This window comes from Gymnogyps californianus, chromosome 12, assembly GCF_018139145.2.
Source record: "Gymnogyps californianus isolate 813 chromosome 12, ASM1813914v2, whole genome shotgun sequence".
Classification (NCBI taxonomy): domain Eukaryota; kingdom Metazoa; phylum Chordata; class Aves; order Accipitriformes; family Cathartidae; genus Gymnogyps; species Gymnogyps californianus.
This window is the reverse complement of record NC_059482.1, coordinates 859,830-877,314: the sequence shown is the minus strand read 5'-3', so window position 1 is coordinate 877,314 and position 17,485 is coordinate 859,830. Positions and strand designations below refer to the sequence as shown.

The following is a 17,485-nucleotide window of genomic DNA, read 5'->3' as shown; positions in this document are numbered from 1 at the left end:
AATGTGGAACAAGAAACAAAAATATGAAGAGTAAAAAGAACTCTGTAAAGAGGAAGAACACAAAGCAGCAGTATTTGGGAAATGAGTGTCCAGTGAAGACAAAGCTGGAGGCCAGTGAAAAAAACAAAGCAACCCTTTGAAAGAGGGGAGGATGTTTGAAACCCTAACATTTGTCAAGATGCTCAGGAAACTGTTTTGAATATTCCCGCATTTAAACAAAATTAAAAGAAGATACTAATACTGTATGTCAGCTGAAAGACCAGCAGCAAGGTGTCGACTTGTGGCATTCCTACAGTGGAATGCAAGTCTAAGATGAAGGGCAAAGAGACTGTGTGTAGGGGAAGGCTGTGGGTAGTGGCTGTGTTGCTGCTCTTTAAAATAAATCAGTTCATCTTTGTATCTAGAAATAACGTTTTCTGAAGGTTGCACTTAGTTACATCTACCATATCAGCGTAATAGGTTAACATCCTGCTTTACCCTGAATCAAACAAATGTTGATCATACAGCAAACTTCTGACTTTCCTTTGTCTAGGAATCAGTGCTGCTTCTCTCAGTTACTTTAGATGGGACTCTCCAAAAGCAGAAATCTTGGTACTGCAGGTTGTCCCATAGTATTTCTAAAAACACACTCAGCAGTCTTGAGCACTATAGTGTTAACAGCTGCCAAAGGATTGGACAGCATTAGAGAAATTTTTACGAAGCAGCTGTCATCTGTCCTTTGGAAACGCATAAGAAAAGAAGAATAAAATCTGGAGTTTGGATTTGCCGGTTGAGTCTCTGTTACTGTCCAAGCAGCTCTATAAGTAAAATAAAGCAAATCTTGTAACTGTAAGTTCTTACTACTCTCCCGATTAAACACTCTTCTCACGCGTCACCCTTTTGCAACAGAGTGCAACAGACAAAAGTAAAACAGTTTATTTTTTTCAGAATAGTTCTACTCAGTTACAGATTAGTTAAAGTTTTGAGAGTTTGCTTTAAAAGGACACTGACTGCAGCTTTGATTACTTCAAAATAAGTGGAGGATATGCCACATAACTTCATTTAGTGTAATGATTAATGTTAATAGATAAAGACTTTTTCCCCCTTAAAATAACTGCAATTCATTAAGTCCAATTCATTGGCAAGAAAGCTGTGAACTGATTATAAACTGTTAAGTCTTGGGACTAGTTAAAAATAATTCATTGTGTGTGCCAAGTGCATTAATTCTGTGGAAAACAAAAAAAGAGTAAATAATTTCCATTAGTTTAATGGAAATAATGAGATAATGGCACAGTTTCTCTGGTGTGTAATAATTACGTGTTTTATTTGAAGAATAAAATACTAGGATACTGTAAAGAACTACATATGGTTACTACTAGTGTAAACAATCATGTTTATTAAAGTTTTTTTCAGATCTAAATAGTCACCAGTAATTGTTAAAACTCTTGCACGAGACATCTGATTTTTTAATTTTATTTTTTTTTTAACTTAAACCAATAATTTGTAGCCGAAGACAAAATGTGGAAAATAATTGCTTATCCTGGTCAGATGGCCTATAATAACTTGAACTTTTCAGATTTCTTAGTAGCGTGCAATAACTTTGCTAACATGCATATTTGGTCATAAAATTACTACAGTTCAACTCTGCAACCTAATATATTCTCTCAGTGATAATCAGAGTGCAAGTATTTCAGTTCCCTACTACATCAAACCAAGAAACAGCAGTCTGCTAGCTTGTCTTTGGCAGTGGGCTACCCCAGATACTGCACAAGAACATGTAAGAAACTCTATAAAGTGCAACTAATGGATTATTTCATTGATTATGGATTTTAAAGCCAGAAGGGAGTGTTAAATCATCTAATCTGACATCCTGTATAATATATGCCATTAAAATTAGCCTAGTTAATTCTGTATTAAGCCTATAAACTTGTGTTTAAATAGAGTATATATTGTGCTGTTTCAACTTGTCTTGATATTTCAAGGCAGGAAGAATCTGTCATTTCCTTACTATTCAGTCAAACATTAAAATGTATACCTTTTTGTTTGAATTTCCTCAGCTTCAACTTCTGGATGTTGGTCCTTGTTCTGGATTTTTTGAGGAGATAGAGCCTTTTACTGTCCAGTACTTACTGTACACAGAGGTACATTTATACCTTTATATTTTCTTTTTGATAAGTTAAATGTGCTTCGGCTCTTACTTCTTTCAGTATAAGTTTTTTCTTCAGTTTTTCAATAGGCTTTTGATGCTGGACACCAGAATTGTGTGCAATATTCCTGTATTGGTCTCAACAACACCATATACAGACATGAAATCTCTTTCCTATTCAGTTTTCCAGCAAATAACATTAGGGTTTTTTACCAGTACCTTACACAGAGATCTTCTTCTGAATTGTTTTGGCTTTATAGTTCTGAAATACTCTGTCTTTTTATTCCTAGGTGTAATTATTTTGTATTGGAATATTTAAAATCTGTAATATTTGAATTGGTCCTGTTTAGAGGATAGTAGTAGTTCATACCATGCTGAACGAGACGGTTGTTTCCTCACAGCTTTTACCATTCCCCCCGCTTTTGTGTCACCCACAAGCTTTATCAGCAGTCCTTCACAGACACTGCAAAGCTGATCCTTATTGGCTCCCAACCAAAAATACCCATATGGTCATTACTCAGACCAACACTTTTTTAGACTTGTCAATCAGCTAGGTCTGGATAGATTCTACCCATGGCTTATTGGTAGATTACTGTGCAAATTTGTTAATTTGCATTTTTATAGTACTAAAAAAGAAGATAGAACTTTTATCTTTCCCATCGCTGTCAACCAAACTTGTTATCTCATGAAAAATAAAATCTGGGTGGTTGTTGTCTCTCAAGAACTTGGAATTTTGCTGATCCTCTCTGTATCGTTGTACCATGATGAAAGAAATTATCTCCATTAATTCTTTGATGGCTTTAAGTTTACCGTTAAAGCATATTTAGATCTAAACTAATTTTTCTGTTTTCCTTTCTGACAGTTGTCAGATTTTCAAAAAGAGGTGGTATCAGTTGTGTGAGAGACAACTTTGCTATTTCAGTGGCTCTGAAGTCATGCAATAAAAAGTATAAAGGGAATGTTTTTGTTGCCCAAAGCATCCAATTCTATATGCTTTTGAGAAACACTATAAATTAGTGGCCTGTGTGAAATTCTCTGGTTAGACTGAATTTTAAAATACGTGATAGGGAAAGCTGACTTGTATGTTTGAAAAGGTGTCCAGTGCAGCACGATCATATTTGCTTCTATTTTTTTATAAAAACAAAATAGTAAATATCCATGTGTTATTGTTTTGGCAAACTCTTACACTAAAGCTTAGTGTATTCTACTTGTATTCTCTTACAATTATTTAATAACATCTTCCAGATTACTTAGTGTCTTTGATTCTGTTGCAAAGTTAACTAGCTGTTTAACAAAGGAAAATGTTTTGCAACATCAGAAAAAATACTTTGTAAGGGAAGAAAACACTAAGTGAGCTTTTTAGATGACCTCCAGAGAAAGGCTTGGGAAAAATAAATTACTTGCTCAAGTTTTGGATATACATTTAAAATGTGATCTGGCAATTTTATTGAATTAGTTGAATTTTATTTTTAATCAGTTCAATTTTATTGAACTACTTGAAGTTTTAGACTATATGGTATTTCTGCTATTTACAACAGGAGATGGAAGTTTGAATTATGTGTTATTAAGCTTCCACTTACATTAGCTTATTGAGCAATTAACAATTGTGTTAGTAGGTGATTTAACAAATGGATTAATCACTGTTATCTGCTGGTATAGAGTCGAGAAGGCTAAAGGCACCTGTGTGATTTGTGCTGGTGTACGTTGCTAATGTGTATGTCTCTATGATGATTAAATAACTTCTTTGATCAACTCCTTCATAAAATAATTTAATATTGGAATGTTGAGAAAGTATTTTTTAATAGATTATCCTGTTTGTTTAATTGGACTAGAAAGTCTATATTTGACAAAAATTGCAGCCTATTTCAATCAAATTTTTCAGGCTGATCAACTCTAGTTTTTACCCAGTCAATCACTAAGAAAATAATGTTACTTATAACCTTGAATACATTATGCTTTTTAAAAAAATATTAATCAGTAATTCAGAGAAATTAAAATTCTCAATGCCATGAAAGTGCATCTCTGTGAATGTAATTGATAACGCCTTATAAATTAAAAGCCTTTGTAACAGTTTTCTTATCTGACATAACGGTTTAACAGCTGTATACTAGCGAACTTTATTTTATATATAAAAAAAAATTAACTGAAAATCCCTCTGAACTGTGTTGTTGGCTTTGGTACAGGGCATGAAATAATTTTTCCATCTTACCCCACCGTTCTCCGAAGGTCAGACTTTAAATTGGGCTGTTACTGTCTTGCTGCAGAGTTTCCAAGCTACGTTAATTTTTGGTCTGCCATTGATGGATGGAGCAGTTTGAATTCTGACATGCAGCAGCCTGACTGGAATGACCTGCAGAGGCAGATGTCAGCCTGTTATTTCATGCCCGTTTGTCAGAAAGAAAAAACGGCTTCTTTTTTTTTTTTTTTTAAGCCGTTCTTCTTTTATACATACAGAGAGCACTTGTAGGTGGATGTGCTCTTTGATATACATGCATATATAGAGTCCTATAAAAAAACATATATATTTATCATTTCTGGAAAACCTGGTTAGGTCTCTTGAGAATTTGTCAGTGACCAATATCGAGAATGTGCAGATTCTTATATTTTCTGTACTGCAAACAAGTGTACAAGAATGATCTTGAGAATTTATATTATTTCATAAGAAGGTATTATTTTGCCCACAGATAATCTGAGAAAATTAACATTGTTCTTTTGTAGAGCAAAAAAAGGTGGTATCTGTTAATTTACAGTTGCAAAAGAATTTCCTTTGTGATCCTGCTTTTGCAGATTCATAGTATATCAGAAATGTTTTATCCTCGTTGTCCTAGCATTTTTCTCTGAGGGTGAAATGTACCCTTATTGGGTGCACCAGAATACTTCTTGCATGTTGGAGCAAAACTTTCATCCAAAAGTGAACATGGAGAGGGATTTTTTTTCACTAAAATATAGAAATCAATTTAAAGGACTGAGGCAGGCAGAAAGAGCTCAACTTTTACACTTGAGCGTTGGCTTGTACAGAGTCCTGAGTGAGAAGTAATTTATTTGGTTGATATGGGTGAAAAAATGGAAATACTTAAATTAAAGACTTGAAAATCACTTTAACATTCAGGGTACCATCTGAGCAGATTTTAGCGAAGCCTTAGAGTGACTGTCCTGCCTTTCTGCCTCCACAATATACGCTGGCTGGTCCTGATCAGAATGAGCAGTGAGTTAGCAGGGTCAGAAGCACTGTCCTTTAGGCTTTGCCAGTGACGTCATAAAACGGAAAGAAATGGAGTGAATGAATCCTGGGGTGATTCTGTGACCTTAACGGAGCGAGCAGAAGTTTTATGCTTGATTTTGATAGGATCAAAATTTTGTCCTGTGATCTTTTCTTTATTTGATCATTCCCCAATTAGGATTACTTTCCTTAGTAAACTCTAAATTCTTAATTTTAATTTTGGAACTAATTCTTTTTTTCCAAAATTCACAGATGATATAGAAAACACATCTAGCTAGAAAAAAAAGAAGCATAACTCACATTCATGGTCTCGTTGGAATCACCTAAGGGTTAACATGTTAATCATGAAGGTATAAAACAATTGTGCAAATTTGCAGAGAATAAAAAAATTCACATTGTATAAGTAATGATGGGTACAGGTCCACTTTAATGACAAACCCAAATAATTTTTAAGGTCATCTTTTATCATTAATGTACATTTTAATATTGGATAATGTGAAGTCATGCCTTCATTTAAATAAATAAATAAAAGAAAAACCATAAGTTGTGATTGCGAGATGTAGGACTACAGCCAGAAAAGCATCAAAACAAGCAATTGAAAAAGTCTTAGTGATTAGGGTAGATTAATAGTTGAACAAGAGAATCCAGTCTTGCGCTTTAGCCAAGGGAGCAAATGTAATCCATGGTTATATAATATAAAAAGGCTAACATCCAGGAAAATAGGAAAGTAGGAAAAGAGAAAGAGCCTTATCTGTGTATAATATAAATAAATACAAGACGTACGTTTTTAGCAGCATGTGTAGTCCTCTGTTAAAACAGCGTAGCTAGAGATCTTATGGATTCCCTGTCACTGAATGCCTTGAATTTCAAGTCTGGTATTTTTAAGGCTTTTTCCCCTGTAACTGTAATAGCTAAAGTAGAAATATGGGCTTGATGCAGAGATTATTACATGAGTTTCTTTGTCCAAAAATTATGTGGAAGAGAATATTACAATAGTTGACTCTTTTCCTAGAAGCTAGCAGTCTTTAATTTCTTGTGTCTTTTAAAGTGACAGCAGTAAATACAGAGAACTCTGCTGGTGAAGCATTGGGTTACTGCAGATAGAAAGACACCCCCCCACACACCCCCACCACCCCCCCCAAAAAAGGCAAATTTATAGGAAAGTTAGTAACAGCAGGGTAGTAGTTGTGCTTCCTAATAAGTGCACAGTGTATCTCTTAGCAAATAATATATAGTTGCTTATTGTAAAATCGGTGCTGAAAAATATAGAGGATGACTTATTTAAAAAAAAAAAAAAAAAGTACTGATTTGATTGTTCTGTGCCTGATAGGAGAAACCTTCTCCCCCATGTCCATGTACTTCAGGATTCTTCTAAGATCTCATTCAGACTGTGGAGTTGATAGCCTCTTCTTGCAAGTGTAGTGCTATTTTACTTGGGCATTTTATCACTAAAATGCTAAGAGGTTGCTAAAATTACAGCATAGGAGATAATGCAGTGTAATGGCAAGAGCTAGACAAGCAGTTTTGCTTATTGTTGGAAAATTTTTCTGAGTTGGTGAATTCTCTAGCAGTTTACAACAGAGGTGTGAACCCCAGCATTGCAAATCTCAGACCCCTGACAAGAAGCTTGCTTTTTTCCTAAACTGCTTTTCATACTCCTACTAGTAATAATCTGTACTCCTGCTTGGGTCCACAGAGAAAAGGATGAAAACAGCTGTGTGGATGCAGCAATGAAACTGTTCACCTTTCCCTGTCTCATTGTTTCAAGACAAAGGAATGTCAGAAAATTTTACTTGCTTAGTCCTTCTTATGATGTTGCTTCTTCTCTTCCACGGACACGTAGTGTCTCTCATTTTACTAACAAATCTTTCTGAAGATCTTATCTCAGTTTCTATAACTTCTGTAGAAAGAAACTTTGCGGAAGTTAAGCAGGAAAATACTGGCAGTTAGCTGCTTTTCTGTTATGTCAGAAAAACAATTATTCCTTTTAGAGTTAAGCTGCTCCCTAACTGGGAAAAGTACCCAAAGTTTCTTAAAGAAATGATTAGTGAATTGAAAGCAAAAATTGCACAGGTTATTTTGTTGCTATAATTTCTATGGATCAGGGTGTTTAAAAATCATTTTATATGGTATTTTTAAAAAAAGAATTCTGTAGATGAGTGTTTGATGTGCAAGCTCTAGGCAGTCTGGTGTAGCCCAGTGCTTTTGAGCTTTGTCATTTGGAAGACACTTGTCACTGGTCTTGTACTATGTCGCTGAAACAGGGTTGGCTCCGATTTTCTACTGTTTTTCCATTTACATGTAATTATCCCAAGCTGATGCTGAATGCTGCAGCCTGTTTGTTTACAAGATTTGCCTCAAAACGTTGCAGATTATCAGGACAGGGTCGACATTTCCCAGTTTCAGCAGACATTAATGGAGACTTATAAAGCCCCTTTCCTATGTTCTTCCTCCCCTTTCCACTGAACATCCTAGGACACAGACCTTCTCACTTTAACAACCTCATTGTAAATTGATCTGTTAAGTTAATCCCTTGGATGTTAAAGGACTAAAAAAAGTTTGATGACATCTCTCTTCTCTTGATGTTTGGAATGACAGAAGGAAATCAGTCAGTTAAAATTCTCTCGATTAGGTTATTACTATAACCAGATGTTGAGGTTTTCCAAACGTACTCTACGGTTTGTCTTTGCTCTCTGGCTGAATATAGAAGCCAATTACTTTTTACAGTATGTTTCTTAGTGCAAAGCCAGAAACTAAATATGATTATGCTACTTGAAATGCCAGTTATAATTACCTTGGTAGAAATAATCATGTGTTGGGGAGGTGTGTGGGGGGGTTGCCTTCTGTTAGCAGACTAATATACATTCTTCATCTGAAATAAGCTCCTGCATCCTTGTTCCCATATTTGTCATCTTGGTCAGTCAGAAATCGTACTTCTGTTTCTAATTGATTTAGATCATAATAGCACATTGATGAAACTGTTACTTAATGTCAGCTTCCTGGAAGCACGTAGAGCACTGGTATGAGCTGGGTGTAGGTAACAGCACTGGTGGGTCTCTGTACTTGCGCAACAGCTACCTTGAGGCTGTCACCAGAAAAGCTTCCATGATTTCATGTCAGAACCCAACATGCCAAAAATATCATGCATAGTGAGGACAACAGGTATCAGTGCTGGGTCTAGTAAGAAAAAGGAAGTGGTTTGCATTGTGAAGGGTAGCCAAGACCTGTGAATGAATAAAGGCAGTATTGGTCAGGAATAAGCACCGATGCATTAAGAGGAAGAAAAATGCATAGTGGATACCTACTGTCCTTTTAGCCTTACACCATGTGGAAGTAGCCAGCGGAAGCCAAAAGGGCAATCATCCAGATCAGTAGTTAGATTGCATCACACACATCTGTGCAAATACAACTTTAAGGGCCATACGTGTAATATCTGTGTCGTGAGTCTTCTGCTCATTAGCTGGTGTTACCTGCAATGCAATGATTGGAATAAGCTGCTGGTCCATTCTCAGTGACTCTTCCATCACCCCATCCTTAGCCTCTCCCCTTGGTCCCTCTTTCTTTCCTATCTACATTGTCCTCATAGGTGTCACTTTCAACAAGTGGTACTTCAGTTATTTTTTCACCAATGATTAGCAACTCTCTCTACTAAAGACCTAGTAGCACCAGGGTAGTTTGGAAAGTGGGCATAGAAGGTTTTGATGGCACCTTCTTCCTTGTAGATGACAAATAAACAATTTTTTCTATATTCAGGAAGAGAGTGGTAGCATGGGATTTTTAAGTGATCTACGGAATGGCTTAGGCATCGTTATGCTATGTGCCAAGCAGCCAGATTTGATTCCATGTACCTAAGCAGAGCACCTCTGTTCCCTGCACAGTTGGAATGAGAGATGGGTATCTTATAATGTGACTTACCATCACCAGCATGCTGTGCAGTAAAGGGTATGTCTGAAAACCAGGCCGTAGGTATTTACCTGTATCTCCAGGCTAAGTGACACTAGATAAAATGCAACTCTGCTCACATCTCTGTACATGGGTGCTTGGCTTGCTGTTTCAAAACATCAGTGCCAAACTTTTAAAGACAGCCCAGAGTTCAGAGTATTTTCCCAGAGGGCTGCAGACCTGGTTTTGTTGGTTGTTTGTTTTTCAGTGGTTTTCGGGGGGGAAGTTGTTTTTTAATGTTTCCTCACCCAGAAGAGATTTAGACTTATCAGTAGAGAAATGTCCTAACCACCAGAGTTAGAGGGAAATGGCCTCATGTGTTTCAAGGAGTTATTGTTCTAACTCCAGAGGGAAATTTTAAGCATCCCACCTGTAGTCAATTGTTCAAAGAAGGCTGGAATACAGTCGGCAGCAATTCGTATTTTAGGAGATTGCTGGTGAACTCCTGCAGAGCATGATGTCAGGACTTTCTGTAAGCATGTTATGTTATAACTGCGCCTAGCTTTGGTTTCCAGTGTGGCTGCTAATAGATTTTAACTTGCTGTGATCCTAAAGTGATCAGTGCTCTCAGCATATGTTATGTCAAATGCTCGTACATATCTGCCTGTTATCTTTTCTCATCCTTTCTGTCCCTGTCTCTTCTCTGTACATGCAAAGCAAGGAAGGACATACATTTTTCCTATATCCGCTTGTGGAATTTTTTCAGTAATGATGGCAACATGATAGTGTAACCAGAGTACCTAGGTTTTTTTCCAACATAACACACTGTATTTCTTTCCACAGTCAATCTTTATATAAGCCCATTGCTGATGATAAATAAATAATAAAATACAATATCAAGGACCACATGCCAAACTGGGATGACAATTTCTTTGCTAAATTTTCCTGATTATAAAACTTCCTGATAAAATTCTCATTTGGCTAATGTAGTGTGGCAAGTTTACAGCCATACTGAAGAGCTTATATTGCCAAAAGATTATGGTATCCTCACTGTCCATTTTATTGAACGTGTACCAGCCTGTACTAACTACCTGACACCTACTTGTTAGCAACACAGTTTTCTCACCATTGGGCTACTGGCAAGTATAAGTTTTAGGAGTGAGATCTCAATGTAGGGAGTAAACAGTTGTTTACTGTTGAAGTTGTTGGAGTTGCCTCTGCTGTGAAGCTATGCAATCTTGTGTTTCCGTGAGACCATTCAATAGGATTCTCTTGCTTTTGCCAGTCATTGTTTCCAGGGTTTGACAATCTTCTTCATTAAGATACGTTTTGTGCATTGTTTTACAGGGTTTAATACTGCTTCCCTAAGTAACTACTTTTTATGTCACCAGTGTGAAGAAAAGAATAGGTTTCTCACCTTGAAATCTGAGTAGTGGGAAGATGCCTGAATAAAGTATCTTCATTAATTAAGCGGCCCACCATGCTGATAGTGTTTTAACTGATGGCCCAGTTGGTCCCACTAAATTAGCAATGACATATGTAAAAACATTAATTTCTGAGACTTCTTCACAGGCGACGCCTATTTAGGATCCACGAACATATAGATAAAAGCTTAGGTGTTGATTATATTATTGATTAAATAGTTTATTATCTTATTGATTGTGTATTATTGATTAGTATATTAGAAATTAAATAGGAATTGGAGCCTTATTGACAAGTTCATATAAGCAGCCTTCAGCCTTGATGAATCTTGGGTCACTTCAGCATTCAAATCACAAAGCAGTGACATTTCTAAAAGTTGATTCAATGTAGAAACTACAGGCTGTTCCACGTTCCCATGATTTAGGACATGAAATGTTCTTGGCCTTTGAAAGATGAAATTTAAGCTTTAGGACCCAGAAATTCAACTTTATAACAAGGATGAGCTCTGAAAAATACCAGGCAGTGTTTGGAGGAGAACAGAAACTAACTCCTGAATCTGAGACTGGTAGAATGGTGAGGAATAATTAATTATTCAGGTGTCATCCATTTCTAAAAGTATTCTTTCAACAAGACCCGAGAATTGTCTTCCAGTGGAAATTGTACAATTACCTATGGAGTAAATGGTCTAGTATACATTCATATGTCAAAATGCGCTTCAAGATGTATGTCAGCACTTTTGTGCAGAAGAGGGAAATAAATCAGAGGCATGCCTGAACTATTCTCTCTGTGCTGGCACTTCTGAAGTCCCATTTCATCTGCTGCAGTTACTATGAAGTCCGTGAAAAACTGTTAGGGCTTTCTTCTCCTTTTGTTAGGGCTTTCTTCTCCTTTTTTTCTGTTTTTGTTATTTAACTTTTTAAATGAAGTAATCAAATGCAAAATTTTCCCTTTAAAATCTTCTATACTTTTTTCAGACTCAATTTTCGTAACATTTTTGTGTGAAATGTCATTCATTCTCGCGTAAGACCTAGGTATTGAAATACTCAGTGAATAATAACTGTTCAAAGTTTTAAAATATAACTTCTATTAATTGCGAGTGCTTTTTGCTCTGTTCCAGACCATAACACTATAAGTTGCTGGGCATCAAGTGACTTTTACTAGACACACGGAGTATCTTAGCTGGAGATGAAATACCAAGCAGACATCAATATTTCTGTATTTTTTCTTATGAGAGCGTGAGAATCTGCTGGGTTATGGCAAGACTTTAGTGTTATGAAGGTCCAGTTGCTATCTGTAACATTTTCACAGTATTTAGCTTCTACATTGCTTAAAAATTTGAAATGGAGATGTTCAGTGTGCTGATTCCAGAATCACGGGCTGTCACCTGTCTGAACAGGATTCAAAATCCAGATACCATACTCAGTACGGTATAGATACTATGGCTAAAACGTTATGGCAATCTGAAAGATACATACAGAAGCTTTAGGTTCAGTGTATGATTTCTGTCCGTTGTGTGGTATGCCAGCCATGAACAAGGACGATTTTTAAACACTGATTGATGGCTTACAAAATATTGCAAGTGCTGGGACGCTGACTAAAAGCCGTAGAGTGGCTGTGGATGGTTGTGACTGGTGGCTGCGACTAGGGCTCAGGGGACGTGGTCTGTTCGCTGGGTCCTCAGCCACCTGATACAGGATCACAGCACTGATGCACAGCAATAGAGTAGCAGCGGTTACGCAAGCTTCAGAATCTGTCCTGCTCACCCAGGTCGTTACCCTTAGACTTCCAAAGTATACAGTAGAGAACTTGCTGGACAGTAATGCAATATTCTTTGTGAATTTTTTCCACTTCTCTTTGCAAAACATCTGCCAAGATGAGCAACAATTTACATCTGGTGACAAAATCCAGTTGTGGATTTTCACGTTGCAGTCTGGCACGCTACTAGAATGAAAGGGTTCAACTGAGATCGTGAGGAAAACTACCTCAACTGGGAGACCAGCAACACATGTCCGTTGTCAGAGCTGGCATGAGAATGTGCACCAGATTACACAAAGCTGGGTTTGTACTTGTCCTCAGGGAACTTCAGCTGGATTCACAAATAATTGCTGCTTCTTGGTTTTGTTTTTAGCAAACTCTTGATGACATGAAGACCAGGGTCTGAGTATTAAAGTCTATGAATGTCCCGGTACGAGTAACCTGGTGCATAGCTTCATTTCTGACTGGCTGCAGTTGCTGTTTGACATCATCTGACATCATCCAGCAAAATTCTAGAAAACTAGTGCACCTTGGGTGCTTTGCTTGTTTTGTGGTTTGTTGGGTTGTTTTTTTTTTTTTTTCTTCTTTTATCTTCTGGAGCAAATGACTTATACCATTCAGCTCCTGTTGCTCAAAGAAATAATATTATTTCCTTTTTCTTACCTCCCCTTTGCCTCCCCAGATAGATTTAAATAACAGCAAGGCTCCTATTTAAAATGATAACATCCAGGAAATTAAAAGTTAAGCCCTTCAGTGTCCATAACTCGGTGTCTCTGCTTTCCCCTTCTCAACAGTGGTGTAAATGAAGGATGAAGCCTCAGCCTGAACTTTCAATTTCCTGGCTGTTGTCAGTTTGTATCACAATGCCGCCATTATACAAATTTCATTTCTGGAAAGGATTCATACACAATATATTACAGAAAACTAGAGAATAGCCAGAGGCAGAAATTAAATATTCTGCAAAGGTTCATGTTAACCTACATTACCTCAGTGTTTTGTTGAGTAAGTGACGAAATTTTGATTTTAAAGTATTATTAGTAAAATGCTCATCATTTGCAAAGGGATTACTTAAAATTATAGCTTATACTTTCTTCTATCTTGATAGCTTTGCCTTTTAGTAGTTGAGGAGTTGTATCATCATGATGTGTTCCCCTTTCACTCTCCTTGAAGAATGGACCTGACTTATTCTGACTTTTACAGTGCTTGCCTGGCCCTAACGGTGCAGGGGGAATGGCAGAGGCGAGATTCCGAGTGCTGGGAAGGATGTTAGTGCTAGAGATATGCTCAAGGTAGTTTCTCAAAAGAGAGACTGGAGTAGCAGAGAAAATTAGCAGGTGAAAGGCACAAAAGTACAGGTCAGATTTAAGACTAATTAATCTGTTGCTGCAAAAATGTAATTAAAATATTTTATGAAAGCTTACAAAACACTTAAATTTCACTTTCTGACTGGATAAAGGTTGTTGGCCAACATAGCCTTGGTAGGGCTAATTTACACTTCAGCTGCACACCTTGTTGCCTATTACACTCTACAAAATCTCTCTCCTCTATTACTGTTTCACAGATTCTCCCAATCTGGAGGAGAAAAAATGACAGCTTTTTTTCATTGTTTTAAATTCATCTTATTATGTGCATCTTTCAGGAAGAAGTGATAGATGAGCTATCTTTTTTTTTATATCAATTCATATTTTTTTCCTGGTTTTTACCTTTACTGAGTTAGTATCTTCCCAGTCTGTTCAGTGGTCAGGCTTGTGGCAGGTGCATCTTTCTTTATTGCTTTGAAAAATGGGGTGCCTTTATTCTTATTAAACTCAAAATATCTTAAATGAATTTCAGATTTATATGTGGAAGTCTCACTATTTGCAGAATGAATCATAAATGCCAGTAATACAATTTTAAAGAGACGTTTTCTCATATAAGAAGAAAAATCCTTGAATCTGGGTATCTAGCTTACCTGCTCTGACCAAAGGTGCTGGTAATATCTTTCCTATATCCTGTTTGTTGTTTTAACAGTACAAAGACAGGCAGGAACAGAGAAGAGAAAACTCTTAAGATTTTTTTTTTCTGGATGTTTACTTATTTGTGGGTGTTTTGTGTTTGTATAGGTGCCTGAGTACCTTGTGTACTTACAGACACATGCACAGATAAACACAACTAACATCACAGTCAGTGACAGCAGATGGGATAGAAAGATTTAAATATATATTGATTTTTCATGACACTAATTTTTCTTTTGTGGTATGTATGCTATCTGTAAAATACAGGTAGCAAATACATGTCTATATTTTTGGTAATGACAGCAATAGCCATTGCTATTCATTCTAATGGTATTTTTACTGACTATAAACGGCTCTTGGGAGGGATAACTTTGTGACCTTTTTTGTGTTCTTTTTAATGTTGAGAAAAAGCTACAGTTTGGGGGGAATTGGTTTTTTTTGCTTAGTTTTTTATAACTTTCTATGGCTATAAATCTGCTCTTTCAGATTATATTCACAGATTTTACTCCAGAATTTGAACCCCTCCCCAGTTATTTTATAGTAATCCCACTGGAAAAAAACAGTCTAAGCAATTCACAGCCTAATTTTTCTGTCCCTTCAAACACTAAGACATGTCCTACCTTATCTTTTCTATTGCTTTTTTCTGCATTTGCCAAAGTTTAGGATCAAATACCACTCTGTTTAGTTAGGAAAAGTTTCAAATCAGCCTGTGTTTCAGAAGGCGGCAAATAAGATCCAAACATTAGCAAGTAGCTGAGGACATAATTCGTATTCTTTCATTTTCTATCAAAGCCTAAGTTCAGAAGTTAAATATCCATTTACTATTTTAACTTCGATTAGAATAGTTTGTATGTAACTTTAGGTATTAATTCTGTATGCAGCCCAACTGTTGAGATCCAGAACAAGGAAATACGTTAATTAACAACAGCAAAAAAAAGGTTTGTGAAGATCCATCTAAGAAAAAACACTAAAGTAAACATTGAAATTTCGTCACTGTTTGCTAAAATAATAGCCGATATATGTACTTGTAGATAGCATTGGGTGTAGGCTGAAGGGATACAAGTTCTGCCTCTGCCTCTGCTGTTGGCCAGCCTTGTTACCTCGGACAAATGATTTTACCACCTTACATACTAATGTCCTTTGTGAAGCATTTCGTGGTCTGCTTTTGCAAAAAGCTGTATAGAGGTTATGTTTGAATGTTAAGTGTGACATGGTCTTGCCCTCCCCTGAACGTGTGGACATTACCAAGTGAATAGGTAAACACCGTGCCGTCTCCCCCACCTTTTACTCAGAAGTGTGATCTTTCAAAGCCCCTTGTATTTTCAATGAATGTGAATCATGCCAATCATATATAAAGTAACAAAATGTGGAGTCCATTTCAGAGGATAGTATTATTTTTAATTACTGACAGCATGCTTTCCCCCAAAAGAGCCTGTGCAATGTAAAATTCCTTAGCGGGGTGTGACAAACCGCTCAGGCCTCACCATGCAACGGCGAGAAAATGTAGGTGGCTTTTTTAAGTCAGCCTTTTTTTAAAACCTTTGGAAAGACTGCAGAGAAACTTCAGTACAAAGAAGTGAGAGGTGACTTTGTAACTCTAAGCCCATTGCATTTTTGTACTCCTTTGAGGTTAAAAATTGCCAGGCGTGCAGTGTACATAAGAAGTCCTATTCCAACAAGTTGCTGAATTTCTCCGGTTTGCATCCAAGTACTTTATTCAGTGGGAGATGCATGTGTCTCAGTTTATAGGATTCGGTCCCAATGATGCTGAGGTTTTGGTGATTAACAGCATAGTCTTTTGCAGTCTTCTCTTAGCGTAATGTTCTGTATATGGATCAACCAATACAAGTGAGGTTTGATGAATAATTATCTCTTCCACGAATATATACCCAGAGTAACATCTCAGAGTGTGTACGCTTGTGCAACAAACACATGAAAATAGGAGCGGAGAGCATGAATGTACAACACATTGGTGTTAAGAAACAGCAAGTTCATAAGAAAACCTGACGTGCGTTTATAGCCAGAGATGGCTCACCATGCCCGGCTGCAAACTTGGATCAGGTTTTCCCCCAGTAGTGGTGAAATGTATGTGCACATGCAAGTGTGATATCAGACTGTAGTATTTGCAGATAACACATTCTTTATTGTGGACTGTTTATCTTAATCAATTTTATATAATATGATGGAGATTCTATAGTTTTAGTTTTCATATCAATTCATACTTCTTTTTCTGGGTTCCCTTTCCTCCTCTGTTCAGTATCTGAGCTTGTGGCAGCTGCATTTTTCCTTTTTTATGTTTTCTTTTCTTCTTTTTTTTTTTTTTAATTGTCTATTTTCTTACTGCCCTGGAAAAAAAAAATTAAGCCTGCACAGTGAAATTTCAATTTATAGCTGAAAGTAGCCCTATCTGTTTGAAGACATAGAGGGTTTTTTTTCTCTGTTTTTTCTTTCTCTGATTCTTACCTCCATGAGTCATGTACAAGTATTGTTTAAAATTTATAGAAACCACATTGTAATTGATAACGGTACTTGAGCAGCATCCAGCACCATCCTGTGTGGTGCAGAGTGAACCATTGTAGGATTTGAGCTAAAAATATTGCATTAACACTTAGAGAAAATGAAATTTTTATACTTGATTTGCTCATGGTCATATGGTTGCAACTAAACACAATTTGAGCTGTCACTTCACTGCAGAGAAAAATATGCAATTTTGGAATATTTTAAATGAGCTTGATATTAGATTCTATAACTCAGAATGACACAGGAAATAACGTTTGCAACATGATTGGTTCATTACTATTTGGTAATTGCAGTCCATCATTTTAAAGGGGAAACTAAAACACAAACAAATGATCTCGGCATTCAGCAGTCTCTGTACCTGAGTTGTCATTTTGGGGATGGTTTTAGAAGATACAAGTTGTGTATGTTCGGAAGCTTATATTTTTCCCTCCCCTTTATCATTTCAGGAGAACGATTTTCATCATAAACTAACATGTCAGCCAAAGCATCTGCATTTAAAAAAAATATTATTTCACAATTTTCCACATGCACATTTGATGTAAACCCTGGAGGTGTATTCCCTGAGTA

The 17,485-nt window shown here is 36.6% G+C and overlaps 1 long non-coding RNA gene across 2 annotated transcripts in view; it reads left to right on the top strand.

Moving 5' to 3' along the window:
* LOC127021133 (uncharacterized) overlaps nucleotides 1–17,485 on the top strand; it is a 122,108-nt gene that overhangs the window by 78,329 nt on the left and 26,294 nt on the right. For both annotated transcript variants that reach the window (XR_007767171.1, XR_007767170.1), the window contains exon 3: nucleotides 2,037–2,120. This is a non-coding gene — a long non-coding RNA (uncharacterized LOC127021133). The remainder of the gene's footprint in view (nucleotides 1–2,036; nucleotides 2,121–17,485) is intronic.